General features: G+C 40.9%; 1 protein-coding gene and 1 pseudogene across 1 annotated transcript in view; both read right to left on the minus strand.

The window, feature by feature from the left end:
- LOC115872328 overlaps positions 1–15453 on the minus strand; it is a 23596-nt pseudogene extending 8143 nt beyond the window's left edge.
- The window catches only part of THSD7B (thrombospondin type 1 domain containing 7B), a 936033-nt gene that overhangs the window by 289759 nt on the left and 630511 nt on the right, over positions 1–15763 (minus strand). The window lies entirely within an intron of this gene.

Consider the following 15763-nt stretch of genomic DNA (forward strand, 5'->3'; position numbering starts at 1 on the left):
ACACTTCCTCTCATTCACAATGATATACTTTTTTATTCTCTGATACCTGATACCTCATCCCTTCGACACCTCGTGATTGTGCTGTATTTCACATCTCATGCAATTTAACAATTCAATCACATTAAGATTTATGCAATCATCACCACAATCAATTTCAGAATCTTTCCTTCTTATACTCCTTGTTGTTAGTTCCCCATTGCCCCTTATTCCCTCATGTCCCTGGGCAATTATCAATCCAGTTATCATATTATTTAGTCAAGGTGAGTTTAGAAAGGTGTCATTTTATTACTATCTCTTCTTTTTAAAAATCTGAGTTATTAAAAGGACATTTTTGAAAATAAACTTTACTGAGGGTCCTGATACTAGCGGAAAATATCTTTATTGCATAGACATAGCACGTTAAACATTTGAAAGCAATGGTAATGGATTGCAAATAACAAAGTGACTCATTTGCACCCATAGCCTAATCTGATACCTGAAATACAGAGTTAACAGTTACACAGAGTTCCAATAATCATATTGATAACATAGTTTTATTGGGCTCCTTCAAATTCAAATCTCTGTGGAATAATTATTTTAAAATGTTATTCCATCTACCAGAAAATAAAATCATTCAAGTTCCCTCCAATCGTGTTCATTAAAGAACATAAACAACACACTGTTGTTTATGCTGTAGATGAGCTTGTCAGGCTCGTTTGAACAAAAGTCTCTTTACATGCACTGGACAGGAAGAGAAATGTGGTTTGAAGCTGGACTTCTAATGAGATTTGTGTTAACTGCCGGAAATAAAAGAAAATTAAAAACATTATTCCTCTGTGGGATGAGCAGTGGCCTAAATGCTGCAAGGAGAGTGGTTCACACTCCCCAGCTTCTCCAGAGGGAATAGGAAGGCTATCTGCTCCCATAAAGACTTACAGCCCCAACTTGAGGCTTCCCCACTCCCCATTCTCATGTCCCCAGTCCGGCTAGACTGGAGCATATACACAGATACAGCTGAGAGATAAGAGCTCTTGACACATGGAATCCAGCAACTGGAATGGGAGTAGGGATACCAGCAGGGTAAGGGATACCAGAGGAGCGACCCCACCCACCCCTACGGGGACAAACAACAGAAACCGTAGGGGAAAGGAGACAGCAGTCGATGTAAGATATGAAAATAACAAATAATTTATAATTTATCAAGAGGTCATGAGGGTGAGAGGTGGGAGGGAGGGAACACAGAGGAGCTGATACCAAGGATTCAAATAGAGAGTAAATGTTTAGAAAATAATAATAGCAACATATGTACAAATATGATTGATACAATTGATGTATGGATTGTTATAAGAGCTGTAAGAGCCCTTAATAAAATGATCTTTTAATTAAAAAAAAAAAAAGACTTACAGCCCAAGAAACCCTAGGGAATCTTGTAGGGTCTTTCTACCATAGTAGACTCAATGGTAGTGGGTTTCGTGTTGGTTTAACGTATCAAAGTGGTGTGCTGAGTCGTCATTCATGCTGAGTGATGAAATGGAAAATCAACCATGACCTTGAGGAAATGTATGTACAAATTATACATCTAGTATAGAATCAAGAAGGGGTACTGGTGGCACCATGGTTTTGTGCTTGGCTGCTCACCTAAGGCCAAGGGGTGGTACATTCCTTGAAAGCAAAAAAGATAGGTGGCCATTTTACTCTGTCTCACAGGGTCACTGCCGATCAGAATCAACTCATTGGAAAGGGACAGGCTTTGGCTTTGGAATCAAGTAAAGCAAAACCTGCAGAAGCGGATAAACAGTTCCGACTAGAGCACGCATTAGAAGACTGGCCACTGCACTCCGTCCGAGCAGGACAACTTTCCACGCACTGGCGTCCAGTTGATTCTGACTCGCAGGACTCAATAAGGCACAGCAGAACTGCCTCTCTGGGCTGCCCAGGCCCGGGCTGTGAATCCTTATGGGAGTAAAAAGCCTCATCTTTCTCCCGAGGAGTGACTGCTGTGCTCAAACTGATGACCTTTGGTGAGCAGCCCAACACATGAGCCAACTGAGAGGCTTTGAAAACAACCCAGCTCTCTCAAATCTGGCCTCTCACAAATTTCACTACACAGGCAGTCTTCGTGTGATGAGCCACTAGCGTACACACACCCCTTAGTTAGACACTACGTCCCCCACAAAGTTGTCTCTCCCTCTCCCCACTGGCTCCCTGTGGCGAAGAAGAGGTGTGTTGCTGCCAGCTTAATCACAGGTGTAGACTCTCATCGGCTCAGCTAGCTATAACCACGTTCTCCTCTTGTCCCATTTTTTCTGCTCTGATGCCCTTCCTGGCCTCATTGGAACAAGCCCCGGAGAAGTCTTTTCTGCCTATCTGCCTTTGTCTCTGTACCTAGGGAATCCCATTCTGCCCTCTTCTTCTGCCCCCTGCCTCCTTCCCTCTGATGGGCCTATCCCTGCGCTTGGTGGAGGCTGCTCTCCTGCTCAGTGCTGAGGCCGGGACAGCACCTGGCCCTGAGGAATGCAGGCCCTCTTGCAGGCTGCACCACCCCTCCCCAAGCTTGGCAGTATTACAGTCTTTTTACAAAGAACTATACCCTGCAAGGTGCACGATATTTCTATTTACTAAGGTAAATATTTGATGGCTATTAGATAAGAATCACACCTAGATGCTGAGACTCGTACAAATTTGACTCCAAGACAGATTATGAACACAGCTCTTTCCTATCCTGGGGAGTGCCTATATTTAAATTATATGGTACAGATAATGTATATAAATTACATAATGACCTGCGATAGCATACATAGATTTGAGCCTCAATTTTCCAAGTTATTCATGTGACAATATTTATTGGCATAATTTGTGCTATATGCAAGTTTTTGATTAATCGCTCAACCGGGTTCACTTGCTATAACTAAATGTATCAGTGTTGATTTAATTAAGCAAGCAAATCATATACAGAACTGATCTTTTAAATCTAATTGCCCAGGGAATTCACTCAAATGGCATCACTAGCTGCTCACAGAAACAGTTCAGCACCAACTTCCCTGTGTGAGCTTTCTCTAGACAGAGAACAGGACAGTCTGAGCTTTCAGACGGTGCCAGGCACAGTACGGTGCGACGGGCAATCGTTAATTAGGATGAAATGTACTCCAGCCGCTTCTAGCATTATTGCAAATACCCAAACAACCATGCCCGCTACCTTGAAATGAGTTCCCAATCATAATGCACCTAAAGGACTGAGTCAAACTGGCCCATACATGTTTCTACATTTTTGCAGACACAGACTGCCAGATCTCATGGACTGGGACATATCAGGATAGACCAGTCCCTTGAAAGGGACATGATAACTAGTCTGTAGAAGGTCAGCTACAAAGAGGAAGGGGGTGTCCAGTTACCTACAGATGGGCTTTGGGTCTCCACTCAGCACTTCCCCTCATTTACAATGATATGATATTTTGTTCTTTGATGCCTGATACCTGATCCCATCGACACCTCGTAATCACACAGGTTGGTGTGCTTCTTCCATGTGCTCTTCATTGCTTCTCAGCTAGATAACCGCTTTTTTATCTCCGAGCCTTTAAGACCCCAGATGCTATATCTTTTGATAGCTGGGCACCATCAGCGTTCTTAACCACATTTGTTTATGCACCCGCTTTGTCTTCAGCAATCATGTCGGGAAGGTGAGCATCATGGAATGTCAGTTTAATAGAACAAAGTCTTCTTGCATTGAGGGAGTGCTTGAGTAGAGGCCCTATGAACCAGACACTATTCTTTCTGATCACTGGACACCATCTAATTTCTTCACCACACTTTGCTGTAGTACCCATATATTCAGTGTTTCTTTCATGAGGGTGACTATCCAGCAGGGTCATGCTGTAAGAACTAATTGTTCTTAGATTAGAGCTAGGACTAAGTTCAATCCCCAAATCCATTTTTGAATCTATGTTTCTTCTCTGCTTCTGGTTCATAGAGACATCCTTGCTATTTCATGGTAGAGAATCTTTTCAATCATCTTCTTGGAGCGTAAGATCCTTTTGTTTATAGTGTCACCAACTAGCCCATGGTAATAATTTTAAAACACTATCGAGCAAGGGAGATTGAACAAGTCTCAATGCAAGGATCATTGATTATTGTACAGAACAAATCCTTACATATATGGACATTATTTTAACTAGCAATGGGAGTTGGTGGTCAGACAATACTTAGAATGATATCCAACGACAATGTCAAAAACAAGTCTGCCAGAATAATACATATCCTAAGACCGCAAGTTCTTGTCTCCTTTAATTCCCACAGTGTGGCTAGCAGCCCAAGGCATAACCACTAAGCCATCATGTCTCATCTGGAGGATATAAGGGTAAAAATTATAAGTAGAATTTTGAGGAAAGTTAATATATGATATATACAAAAGTATTTTAATACTAAAAAGTGTTTAGCAGGATAAAAAAATGTCCTTTCCTAATCATTTCTGGTGCTAGTAATTGATCGTTAATTCAATACTGTGAAGGTGCATTCACAGAAAAATTTAGAGGGCAGTAATTTTAATTAAAGCTGCCCATTCTCATTTCAGATCAGTTCTATGTATATTAAAATGTAGGAAAACACTGACAAAATGAGTCATTTTGTACTGGGTCAGTAAATCAATTTCATTTGATTCTATATCTTTCCAAGTAGGCTACCACCACCCAACTGCAGGTCTTTATCAACTTCCATCTGCTTTGACTGTGAGGTGCCTTCAAATCAGTTCTGACTCACAGTCATGCTATGTGTCATGAAATGAAACGTTGGCACATTCTGTGCCATCCTCTCAAGTTTCCTCTTGTGTCAATCTGTCTCCTTGAGGGTCTTCCAACTTTCCTGTTACTTTATCACGCAAGGCGTCCTCCTCCCTGGCAGGCGCAGTTCCTCCTGAGAACATGTCCAAAGTACTTATGGCAATTCTCGCCATGCCAGATTCTCAGGAGGATTCTGGCTGTGCTTCCTCCAGCAGAGATTCCGTCCTTCTTCTGGTGGTCCACGGCATAGTCAATATTCTTTGCCAACACCATAATTCAAATGCACCAATTACTCTGTGTTCTTCCTTATTCATTGTCTAGCTTGTAGATGCGCACCAGGTCATTGAAAGTACCATGGCTTGCATCAGACACAGCTGCGTCATCAAAGTGGCATCTTGAACACTTTAAAGAGATCTGGTGTAGATTTGCCTGATGCAATTTCTTCTTTGGTTTCTTCGCTGCTGATATCGTAAGTGCTGACTGTGTATCAAAGTTAAACAAATTCCTTGATTTTATCTTTCTCTATTTATAGTGATGTTGCTTATGGATCTAGTTGTGAGGATTTTCCCCCCCTCTTTATGTTGAGGTGCGATCTATATCTATGCCAATAATCTCGTTTTTTCATCAGTAAATGCTTTGAACTCTCTTAGTTTTCAGCAAGCAAGACCATGTCATCTATATATGATAGGCTATTAATGAATTCTTCCCTAATATTGATGCTGTGAACCCTTCCTATAACTTACCTTCTTGGATCATTTTCTCAAAACACAGTTTGAATAAGAATGGTGAAAGGATATAGCGATGATACACACTGGTTTTCTGATTTTAAAACTATTCTTTGTCACCTACACTACTAGAATGGTTCCTACCTGAACTACTAGTCTTTGAATGTCTTTCTCTGAAACCATTTCATGTCTGATCAACTGCCATGTTAATATCAGTAAAGCACAACTCTAAATTTATTAGGGTCTCATTTAAAATAAATGAATTATAGGACATACACAAAGGAATCATATGCAATGTTAAAGAGTAATTATGAACATGTGGAACACCTTATAAAAAGGATGACCTTGAAGGACATTATGTTGATTGAAGTAACTAATTACAAAGGGGCAAATATTGGGAGGGTGGGGGAGGAAGAGGAAATAAAAGTAGCTTACACCAAGGGCTCAAGTAGAAAATGTTTTGGAAATGATGATGGCAACATATGTACAAGTGTGCTTGATACAATTGATGTGCAGAATGTTATAAGACCTGTAAGATCTCCCAATAAAATGATTTAAAAGGGGGGGCAAATATTGTATGAGACCACTATTATAAAAAATCAAGAAAAGATTTTCATAAAAGAAATATCATTTGATGCTTACCAGGGGTGGGAGGGGAAAGGAGGAGTGATTACTTAGTAGAGGGCAGACACATATTCACTGGGGTGAAGGGGAAGACAAACTATGTAAGAAAGAGTTCAATAAAGTAAATAAAAGCAAATCTTTTAAAAGGCCTCTAAGAGAAAAATAAGTAGAAGAAAACTTGAAAGCATGTTAAATTGTTGGTAAGTTAGGCAGGTAAATGACAATTTAGGTAAGGGAGAGGTCAAATGAAACTAAGAGGAAAGAAAGAAATCCGCAGGCTCACAAGTCAACAGAAAGATCTTCCAGAGAGGATTGTGAGGCTATAAGGAAATGTAAATTTGGCTCTGTCATGTAGAGCCAAACTGGAAGGCCAAATTGCAGAGTTTAAATTTTAATTTAATATTTCCGATATCAATCTGATTGTGCTAATGGGTGGAAGAAGAGATAGCTTGAGATCAGGTGCACCTGTTAAGAAATGATGACAACATTCAGAAAATAAGTGACAAACAGCTAGGACTTCAGGCTAGGGGAAAATAACATTGTGGTGATAAAAATAGATGTTCGTGTGGCTAGAGAACAAAATGCAACATGATAGACTGTAGTCACAGTTAACTAGTTGGGACAAGTATAGCACATGGCTAGTATGCTCTCTAAATGATAATGACCATCTTCAAATGATCAATGTGCCTACTCTTTAAAATTCCCCACTTTTAAAGCAAGTGTAATATGACTAATTCTAACAATCCACAGTTGTCAGTTTCTGAGTAGATACTTCCATAAATTCCCTCAGGTCCAGACATTCATAAACTTAAAAGAAAAATGTTTATGCTTTTTCTCTATAACCCAAGCTCATCTTGCTTACCATAAAAAGGTATCTCTGAGACATGGCATTAGAAATACAATCCAGACAAAGGTCGAGCCAGGCTTACTGAAGATTATATAATGGGGGAGTTGCACTTTTACAAAAGACAGAATTTTAAATGAAAGCTGGGTGAAGTGATTTGGAAGACATCCAGGCAAAGAAGAGTGCCTGAAACATGAGCTCATTAGATGGACTGATTTCCTCCATCATCAATACCAGCACATCACGATCACCATTATTGAGGAAAATTACAGATGGCAGCAACAAGGAGCAGTGTAAACATACAGGGCAGCACAGATACCTAGAGCAAGGAAGCTGGAGGAATTCTCCTCCAGAACCAAACTCCTCCAAATAACCCGATTGAACAAAGTTGCTAACGTGATGCAAAGTACAAAGAAATCATTTCAGAGATGAGACCCTTCTTTAATTTGCTGGCCTGTTAGGTCACCCAGACAAGGATATTCATGCATGAGCAATGAAACAAGATGTTGCTGTAAATTCTGCATTATGGATTACATGACGAAGAAAATTTACCTCCCAAAGTCTGCTTTTATCAAAGAACTGCTTCAGTCACTAAACTAATGCAGAAATCAATGTGCTGGAATGAATTCACAGAACATTAACTCCTTGCAAGTTACTGTAAAAAAAAACAACAAAAAACATTTGAAATATCGCCCAGGTGTAAAATTAAATATGATTCTCAGTCTTGATTTACACAGCATGCTGGCATTGGTAAATTTGTTTCACTTACCAATAAATTTATTTCCTCATAGCTTATACACCATTGAATCCAAAGATTTACATTTAGGCTTCTTTTATCCTCTATACACTCAGAAATGGCTTATGATTATATCCAGTAGCATACTTAATTAAATAGCACATGTGGAAGTGGGAAGTTGAGGTGAGTAATTTTATTTTCTCAATAAAACTGACAGTAGCCAACACTGTTCATGTTACCTAAGGGATGTGACAATGGTGGAAAAGCCAAAGTCACAAAGAAAATGTTTTAAAACAGAGAGGCAGTCTTGAGAGGCACCAGAAGAACCCCTTGAAGAGAAATTAAAATGCAGTTGATAAAAAAGGAACGAAGATTGTGATGAGGAAGATGATGTAACACAATTGTTGAGGATGCTGTCACTCTGGGCCTTGACTGCCTTGCCCTGGTACCGTAATGACAACGCAGCGGGTTGCTAACTGCAAGGTGGGCAGTGCGAAAACAGTGACACCTCTGTGGGAGGCGGCTGAGGCTTCCTCCTCCTGCAAAGACGGGCAGCCTTTACGTTCCACACAGAAGCCCTGCTCGGTCTAATAGGGTCACTATCAAGTCAGAAGCAATTTGATGGTGGTGAGTTTGTTTGCTGGGTTTTTGGAATAAGGAAGTCGTAATATAATTGAACCTGTGATATAGTCATTCAAACCACTGGTACTTTCCTCAATCATAATATATCGAGGTCAATTAGAGAAAGGTATCCAGGAAACCAAACTCATTGGCATCCAGTTAATTGAAACCACGGCAACTGCAAGTATTACAGAGTAGAACTCACTACGGCCCAGGTCTTTTCTGCCAGTAATTGTCAGAGAAGCCGTTTTCTAGGTCTTTCTCCTCTGTGGCTCATGGGCGGGTTCAAAATGTCAACCTTTAGCTTCACCAACAACGACGCCTAAACTGTGTTACCTTTTCCACTGTAGACATGGAAAAGTAAGAAAACAGCTAAAATGGATGTATATTAAGGATGGAAATGGAAACACAGGTTAAAAGAGCTTGTGTTTCAGGACATTATATATGTGAAAATAAACAGATGCAGAGTGACTTGGGAATTTATAAATTCAACATGATGGAAACTAATGGGATTGGAGATATACAGAGCAAGGAGAAATTACGACGTGGAGTTTAAAATAAAAGGAGAATGTGCATGGACTAGTGATATGTGTGTGCAGAAACTCTGCTCTCAGGGAAACGTGAACGGAAGAGTCAGAACACATCCCCTGTGGAACCCTGGAAAACAGCCACAAGGCCCGCTGAGTTGACGTGGCTGCCCAACGGGTCCCCTCCTCTAGAGGACCACTGTTTTCATTGGATCTTTATTTTTCAAGGCAGCCTAATGAGACTTGCAAAAGAACACTGAATAAGGAAGGGTGTACAAGAATCGATGCATCGGGATTGTGGTGCTGGAGAGGAATATTGAAAGTAACCATGGACGGCTAAAATGACAAGCCCATCTGTCTTAGAGGAAGTTGTGGCCAAAGTGCTCCTTAGGGGCCAAGATGGCAAGACTTCATCTTCTATACCGTGGACATACTGCTAAGAGAGACCAGGCCCGGACAAGGACAAGACTTGGTCAGGTGGAAGGGCAGCATAAAGGAGGCAGGCCCTTGACACAGGCAGAGAACAGTGTGAGGCTGGTGGAAGACCGGGCAGTGTCTGGTTCTGTTGGGCATAGGGTCGCTATGGGCCGGAGCCAACGTGACGGCACCTAACAATAGCAACAGCTGGTGAGAAAACTTGTCTGCGCCCATCTACTGATCACTCAGAGGCAGGTTAAACATGGTTGGTTTGCAATAAACTCATGCCTGCATGCACTAGAATATTAGTAGTCATATTTTTTGACTTACCCTCATATTTGCGTCACTAAGCCTGATGATACATCACTCCTCTTTTTCGATATAACCTCAATAATCTAAAACGTTTTAAACTAATTGAATGATTTCCATTGTGAAAGGATATCAATCTGGGGTTATGTTTGGCAGGAGGCTTTGCTCTGGTAATCAAGTACTGTGAAATAGCACAGGCAAAGACCCTCTGCATGTCATAACAGATACTCACAAAAATCAACGTATCTTCCTTATTCAAACAGCTCCAATATTCAAGAAACCTGCCAAACTGATCAAGGAAATCGCTGTTGTTAGGTGCTGTCAAGTTGTTCCATCTCACAGTGACCTTATTTACAACAGAACAAAACACCGGACCACCCTCACAATTGTTCTCATGTTTGAGCCCACTGTTACAGCCACTACGGCAAAGTTAAAAGTGGGGGGAGAGTGCAGAGAAATTTGAAAAGTAGCTCCTAGAACTCTAAAGTCTTAGATATGGCGATGAGGGACACGGCAGGGGGTGAGGAGGAGGGTGATATTGACTCTTTGCTTTGCTTTTTAGAAAAAGCTTTTGAAAGAGAAGAGGAAGAAGGGCAGTGTAATGGGAATTTTGTGTGTCAACTTGGCTAAGCTTTGGTACCCAGTTGGTTGCTAAACATTTGTCTAATTGAAACCCTGGAGCAGTGACATGTGATTAAATCAGTTGGCTTTTGGAAAATTAGATGACTTTCTATAACATAATGTAATGAAATGTAATGCAATGCAGAGACATAACAGCTAATGCAATGTAATGCAATCATCTTCCATAATATAACATAATTAAAATAATAGAATGTAATTGCATCTACAATGCCATCTAATGTAAGGGATTTATTGGTAAGTCGAGGCCATACCAGTGTAGGAGGATCCTCAACCTAATCACTTGTGAGTCATAAAAAGACCAGAACACACCCACATACACATAGACATACACCACAGGAAGGTACATGCTAAATGACATGGACAGATCATCTATAAGCAAAGTAATTCTATGGGATCTCCTGCAGACAACAAAAATAGGAGAGAAGTTCATAGAAGTAAGCACATGACAAGACCCAGATTTGAACTTCTAATCTCCAGAACTGTGAGGAAATGTCACTTTCTTGAAGTATTTGTGTTCAAATACTTACAGTATTTGTGTTCAAAAACATTAGAAATTAGAGTCATAGAAAGTAAATTATTGACTATGTGTAGAAGAATGTTAGGTAGACAGAGGCTGGCAAAGGAGAAGAGGTGATGAAAGAAGGAATCTGGCAGAAACTGAACACACAGGACACATGGAGACACACACCTCTCCAGCACACAGGAAGGTGAGGGCAGGTGAGCCACATTCCCTCACCAATGGAAAGGGCTACCTGGGATGTTCACAGTTCACATTGACTGAGCAGCCTCTTGGGCTTCAGGTCTGAGAGAAGAACACAGCATAGAGTCTGGGATGCTGAGGTGCTGGGATGCACATACCTGGGAAAAGGAGGTACACAACGGAGGACGGCCAATAGAAGAAGACCCACCAGGAAGATAGACTATGGTGGGAGGTTCACCATTAGTAGAATATGTGGTCCAGTTCTACATTTTGCTAAGTCTTTTAGATCAGCTTTGGACATATTTTCTGATGTACCCCCTTCATATACTCACTCTTTCTGCTCAGACCTTTTCTCTGACTCTGGTCTGCATTTTATCCCTCACCTGAAATCTGTCTTGCAAGTGGGACAAGAACCTAGGAGTGGAGAGACTTGGAGCTTTGAGCTTCCTCCCAGTGACAGTAGTGAGCAATGCAGTGAAGACCTTTTGAGGCTGTGGAATATAATGTGATCCTCGATAAATGATTACATACATCTTTGAGGATAAAACTAAAGCCAAACCACAGAAAACATACTTTGCAGCTGACATGAACACTGCAGAGCCTTAAGCCGAACATGCAGAGGAAGCGTAGACAGGTAGGGATACAAAAGTCAGAACCAGACTGGAATCAAGATTAGAGGAGATCCAAACCCACATAAAGAGAAATGACACACTGGAAGAAATTCAGGAACAATACCAGCAGCTTCCATTATCTGTAGACCACACGTACATTGCGAACAATAAACATAGCGAGGCAAAGACTCCAGTGAAAGCTGTATAGGAAATATATTTTGGAGTTGCATTCTGCATGCTTTATCTGCCTGCTGAGCGAGATCGCTGCCTGAAGGGAACCATGTGAGGTTACAGAATCCACTCTCTCTCACACCATTGTACCTGGGCCTGAGTATCCAGCCAGTGGAGGCTGGGTCTAGCAAGAGGGGGGTCCTTATACACCAGTTAACAAAAGCCTTTGATAGTGCTCAATTTCGACAAAAACGTCATGGAAATGTAAAGCTTAAGAATGTTTCAATATAGAATTGGCCACTAGGTGTTAAAATTGGATCATTTAGATCTGTTTAGAAGAGTGCTCTATTTTTGGTGGTGGTGGTTTACTACAGAGGGAGGGAAGAAGGAAAGCGATAACATTGACATAGGCAGATAGGAAGGCGGGCAATCTCTTTTTGTAACTTCATTAACAATGATAAAGTGGTAGGGGGAATTTTGTAGCGCCCCAAGCAACAGTGATGACTAGATCAGGCCATCCTGAGAGATGTGTCTCTGTAGCTAAGTGCTGTCTGTGGGAGAAAGGCTTTGCGCTGTTCAACATTTTGATTAACAGCTTGGATAAAGATACAGAAGGCATGCTGAGTAAATTTTGGCCAGATATACAGTTAAGGGTTAAAATTCTTATGTTCAGTGTCAAAGTCAAGATTTAGAACTCCTTAACATGCTAGCAAAATGAGCGCAACTAACAATATGAAAAGGAATAGTGAAAATGTACAATTATAGATAATCTGAACCAAAGGAAACAGAACATATATTGGGAATAAACAGAGACATAGTCAAACAAATGATGGAGACAAGGAAAGACAGTGGGAAGGATGCAGGTTTATTGAGCTCCTGTTCACTCAAGAGACAGAAGTTGAACAGCTAGTATGTCTCAAAACCTCAAAAGTACTGCCATCAAATGGATTCTGACTCACAGTGACTCTACAAGGCCGAGTAGAACTGTGGGTTTCTGAGTCAGTAACTCTTCGCGGGAGTAGAATGCCTCCATTTTCTCCCAGGGAGTGGCTTGTGGTTTCTAACCGCTGACCTTGTGGTTAGTAGGTGAACATGGAACCACTCCACCATCAGGGTCTACTAGAGTATAATTTGTATGCCAGGCACCTAAAACAGAGATAAAAACACAATCCTTGTAGATCATGTCTATCCATGATTTATGAGAAGATGAGGGAGGAAGAGTAGAGCTATCCCCAGGAACATATACATTTGAGAAAAGATATTTGAATGTGTGTATTTACCTTTGCTGCAAATATATTCACGAATGTGGTGGAGCATGCAGCGGGGCAAAGTTATATGAAATTTTCTTAGACATAACCAAACACTTCAAGTGAATGAGTCCCCGGGACTAGGGCATTAGGATCATACTGTCAGGAGACACTGAGGCCAGTTGGCCTCACATGGTCCTCAGGGAAAGTTTTAAATCCTAGTTTGGTCAGCAACGGCTGGGAATCTAAAACCTTGTAGGCAGCCATCTATGGTGCAATGATTGAGTTCTTCCTGACCAGAAGAAAGCAAAATGAAGAAAATTAAAGATTCATTGAAACAATTAGTCTAATTGATTATTGGATCGGGTGAATGTCAGTCTCTACCATTTACCCCTACCGACTCCTCTGAAAGGTATACACTGGCAGGTCCTAAATAGAGTGGGACAAGAACTATCAAACAGAACTCAAAATCATGACAAAGAACAGATTTATGCTCACAAAGACCATGGTGGGAACCATGAAGACTATGACCCTCTGTTCACTGCCAACTTTCGGTCAAATAATAGGGAACGCAAATGCTAAGAAGCATGCATTGCTGAGAATTGCAATCAGTTGAGACGGAAAAGCCAGCCCTTGCCCAAAAACAATGTTCAAAAGGGTTAGGGAGGAAAAGGGGGTTGAAATTCAAAGCATAGCAACAACAGGATGTGGGATGAGTGGTGTTACAACCAAAGGAAGATTGAAAACAAGTGATGAAGCAAAATGTGTGCATATTGTTGAATGGAAAACTGGTTTACCCTGGAATCTTTCGCCTCATTCACAGTAAAGTGTTTTATAAAAGGAAAGAGCACAAAAAAGAGAGGTGACATGATGTCCTGGCTCAGACCACTCACTATGCCAGTCACACAAACATCCTTTACAAGGAGCTGAGAAAATGAATTGAGAATAAGGGTCTATAGTCTAATAGTCTCAACGTGGAGAAAGACATGGTAAGAGAGAGCGCCTAACATCAATCAAATTCTCTGGTGAAGGTAGAAATAAATTACCATCTCAAGAATTTAGGGGGAAAGCTACTTAGAGAAAAGGATTTGAATGAGGGCTGTCAAGAGGAGTTGCACCTTCAGTAGAAGAAGACACCAGATTGAAGAAGGAACATCAGCGAAGCGATGAAGTTGTGGGAGGACAGAAGCCACATGAGGGATAGGGGGAGAAAGTTGTGTGGCTCAGAGCATGGGGTCATGATACGTGCTGTGAAAACTGGCATCTGGCCATTGTGTTCCCTGTACTATCACTTACGCATTTGTTGTCGAATGGCACAGGCCAGAGGAGAGCAAATCCTCTGCTGGATTTGCGCTGGAAGAGTTACAAATGGCCTACGAGTCATGCACAACGCATTGAGCCTGGAAAACAAACACCTGTAAGTGCAAGAGGTATTGAATCCATTTCTGTACTTTTAAATATTCTACTGAAGAGTGGATTCTCCTTATTTTTTTGCACTTGAACAATGCTTAACTGGAGCAAAGACGATGTTTAGTTTTAAAACAAAAGTCTAATGATTTAGAACATTTCAGGTGACTTTTTCAGTAACAAATTCCTAGCCAGGGATGAAGTTTAAAGAGAAGGTAGATGATTCTTCCACATATCTTAAACAAAACTATTTCTGGGAGTTCTTTGTGAAGGCATAGCTCTTCCCACATCATTCTTACAACCTAGCTCACTTCATCAATGCCATTTCAAAATCAAGATCTCAAGTCTATAATTCAGAATAGTCCTTTTCTTGACTTCAATAAGATTATTTCTCATTGTGTATGCTCAATTGCTCTAATAATTGTTTTGCTCACTCATCAATTTGAATCCAGTTCCCTATTTCCTATTCATAAGTGTGATCCTTAGTGTGTGCATAATCCATCACTGAGTTATTTCCTATTGCTTCATGCCTAATCATTCCCATGTTAAAAATACGCTTGATGTTAAAATACGTTTTGATGTTAAAAATACGTTTCTCCCTCTCCAATCTTATAAAAAATTCAAGCCAAGTCACTCCTGAAGTGGACTCCACCTCATGGCAATTCTCTGTGTCAGCACGGAAGTGTGTACCTTAGGGTTTCCCAGGGTGTGTTTGCTTGTTTTCCAGAATTAGATCACCCGGTCTTTCTTCCAAGGTGCTTCTGGACTTGAACCACTAACCTTTTAACTGAACACATTGTGGGTGTTAACTATTTGCACCACCCAAATCCTGTCCTATCCCCAAAGCTTCACCTTTTCTTACTCTAACTCCCCTGGCTAGCTTCTCTAATTTTAATCATTTTCATGAAATCCTATCACACCTAGGGTTAATCTCTCTACTTTTGAAAACAGCAATGTTGTAATTGTTCAAGATTTGAAAGATCTCAGTAGATCTTGATGATGGTAGAATTAAAGCAAGAATTTCTTGGATTTCTGAGGCACTCTGACCTGTGGTCCAGCCCTTGAGGAATATCCACATCTGGTAAGTGTGTTATAGGCAGACTATTGAGTAAATGAGTCATCGCGGTAAAAAGCTTAAGACCTACAGTCCTAACACTGGTTTATGCAGACATTAGTCTATGGACCTTACATTCTGCAGACACTTCTCAGAGGGCATTGAACATAAAACCTTAGCATTGAAAGCAGTCTGCTTCTATCAGTTTTTACTTGGCTATGTCCTATCAGCATAAGGAAGCTCTACTTAGTTTTTGTTGATGTTTATCTAACCAAATCAAGGAGTCCTGGTAGTACAACATTAAGTGCTTGGCTGCTAACCAAAAAGTTCAGACCCACCAGCTAGGGTCAAAGGAGAAAAGGCCCGATCATCTGTTC

The sequence above is a fragment of the Echinops telfairi genome, unplaced genomic scaffold, assembly GCF_000313985.2.
Source record: "Echinops telfairi isolate 266 unplaced genomic scaffold, ASM31398v2 ScPeMD7_4;HRSCAF=17, whole genome shotgun sequence".
Taxonomy (NCBI): domain Eukaryota; kingdom Metazoa; phylum Chordata; class Mammalia; order Afrosoricida; family Tenrecidae; genus Echinops; species Echinops telfairi.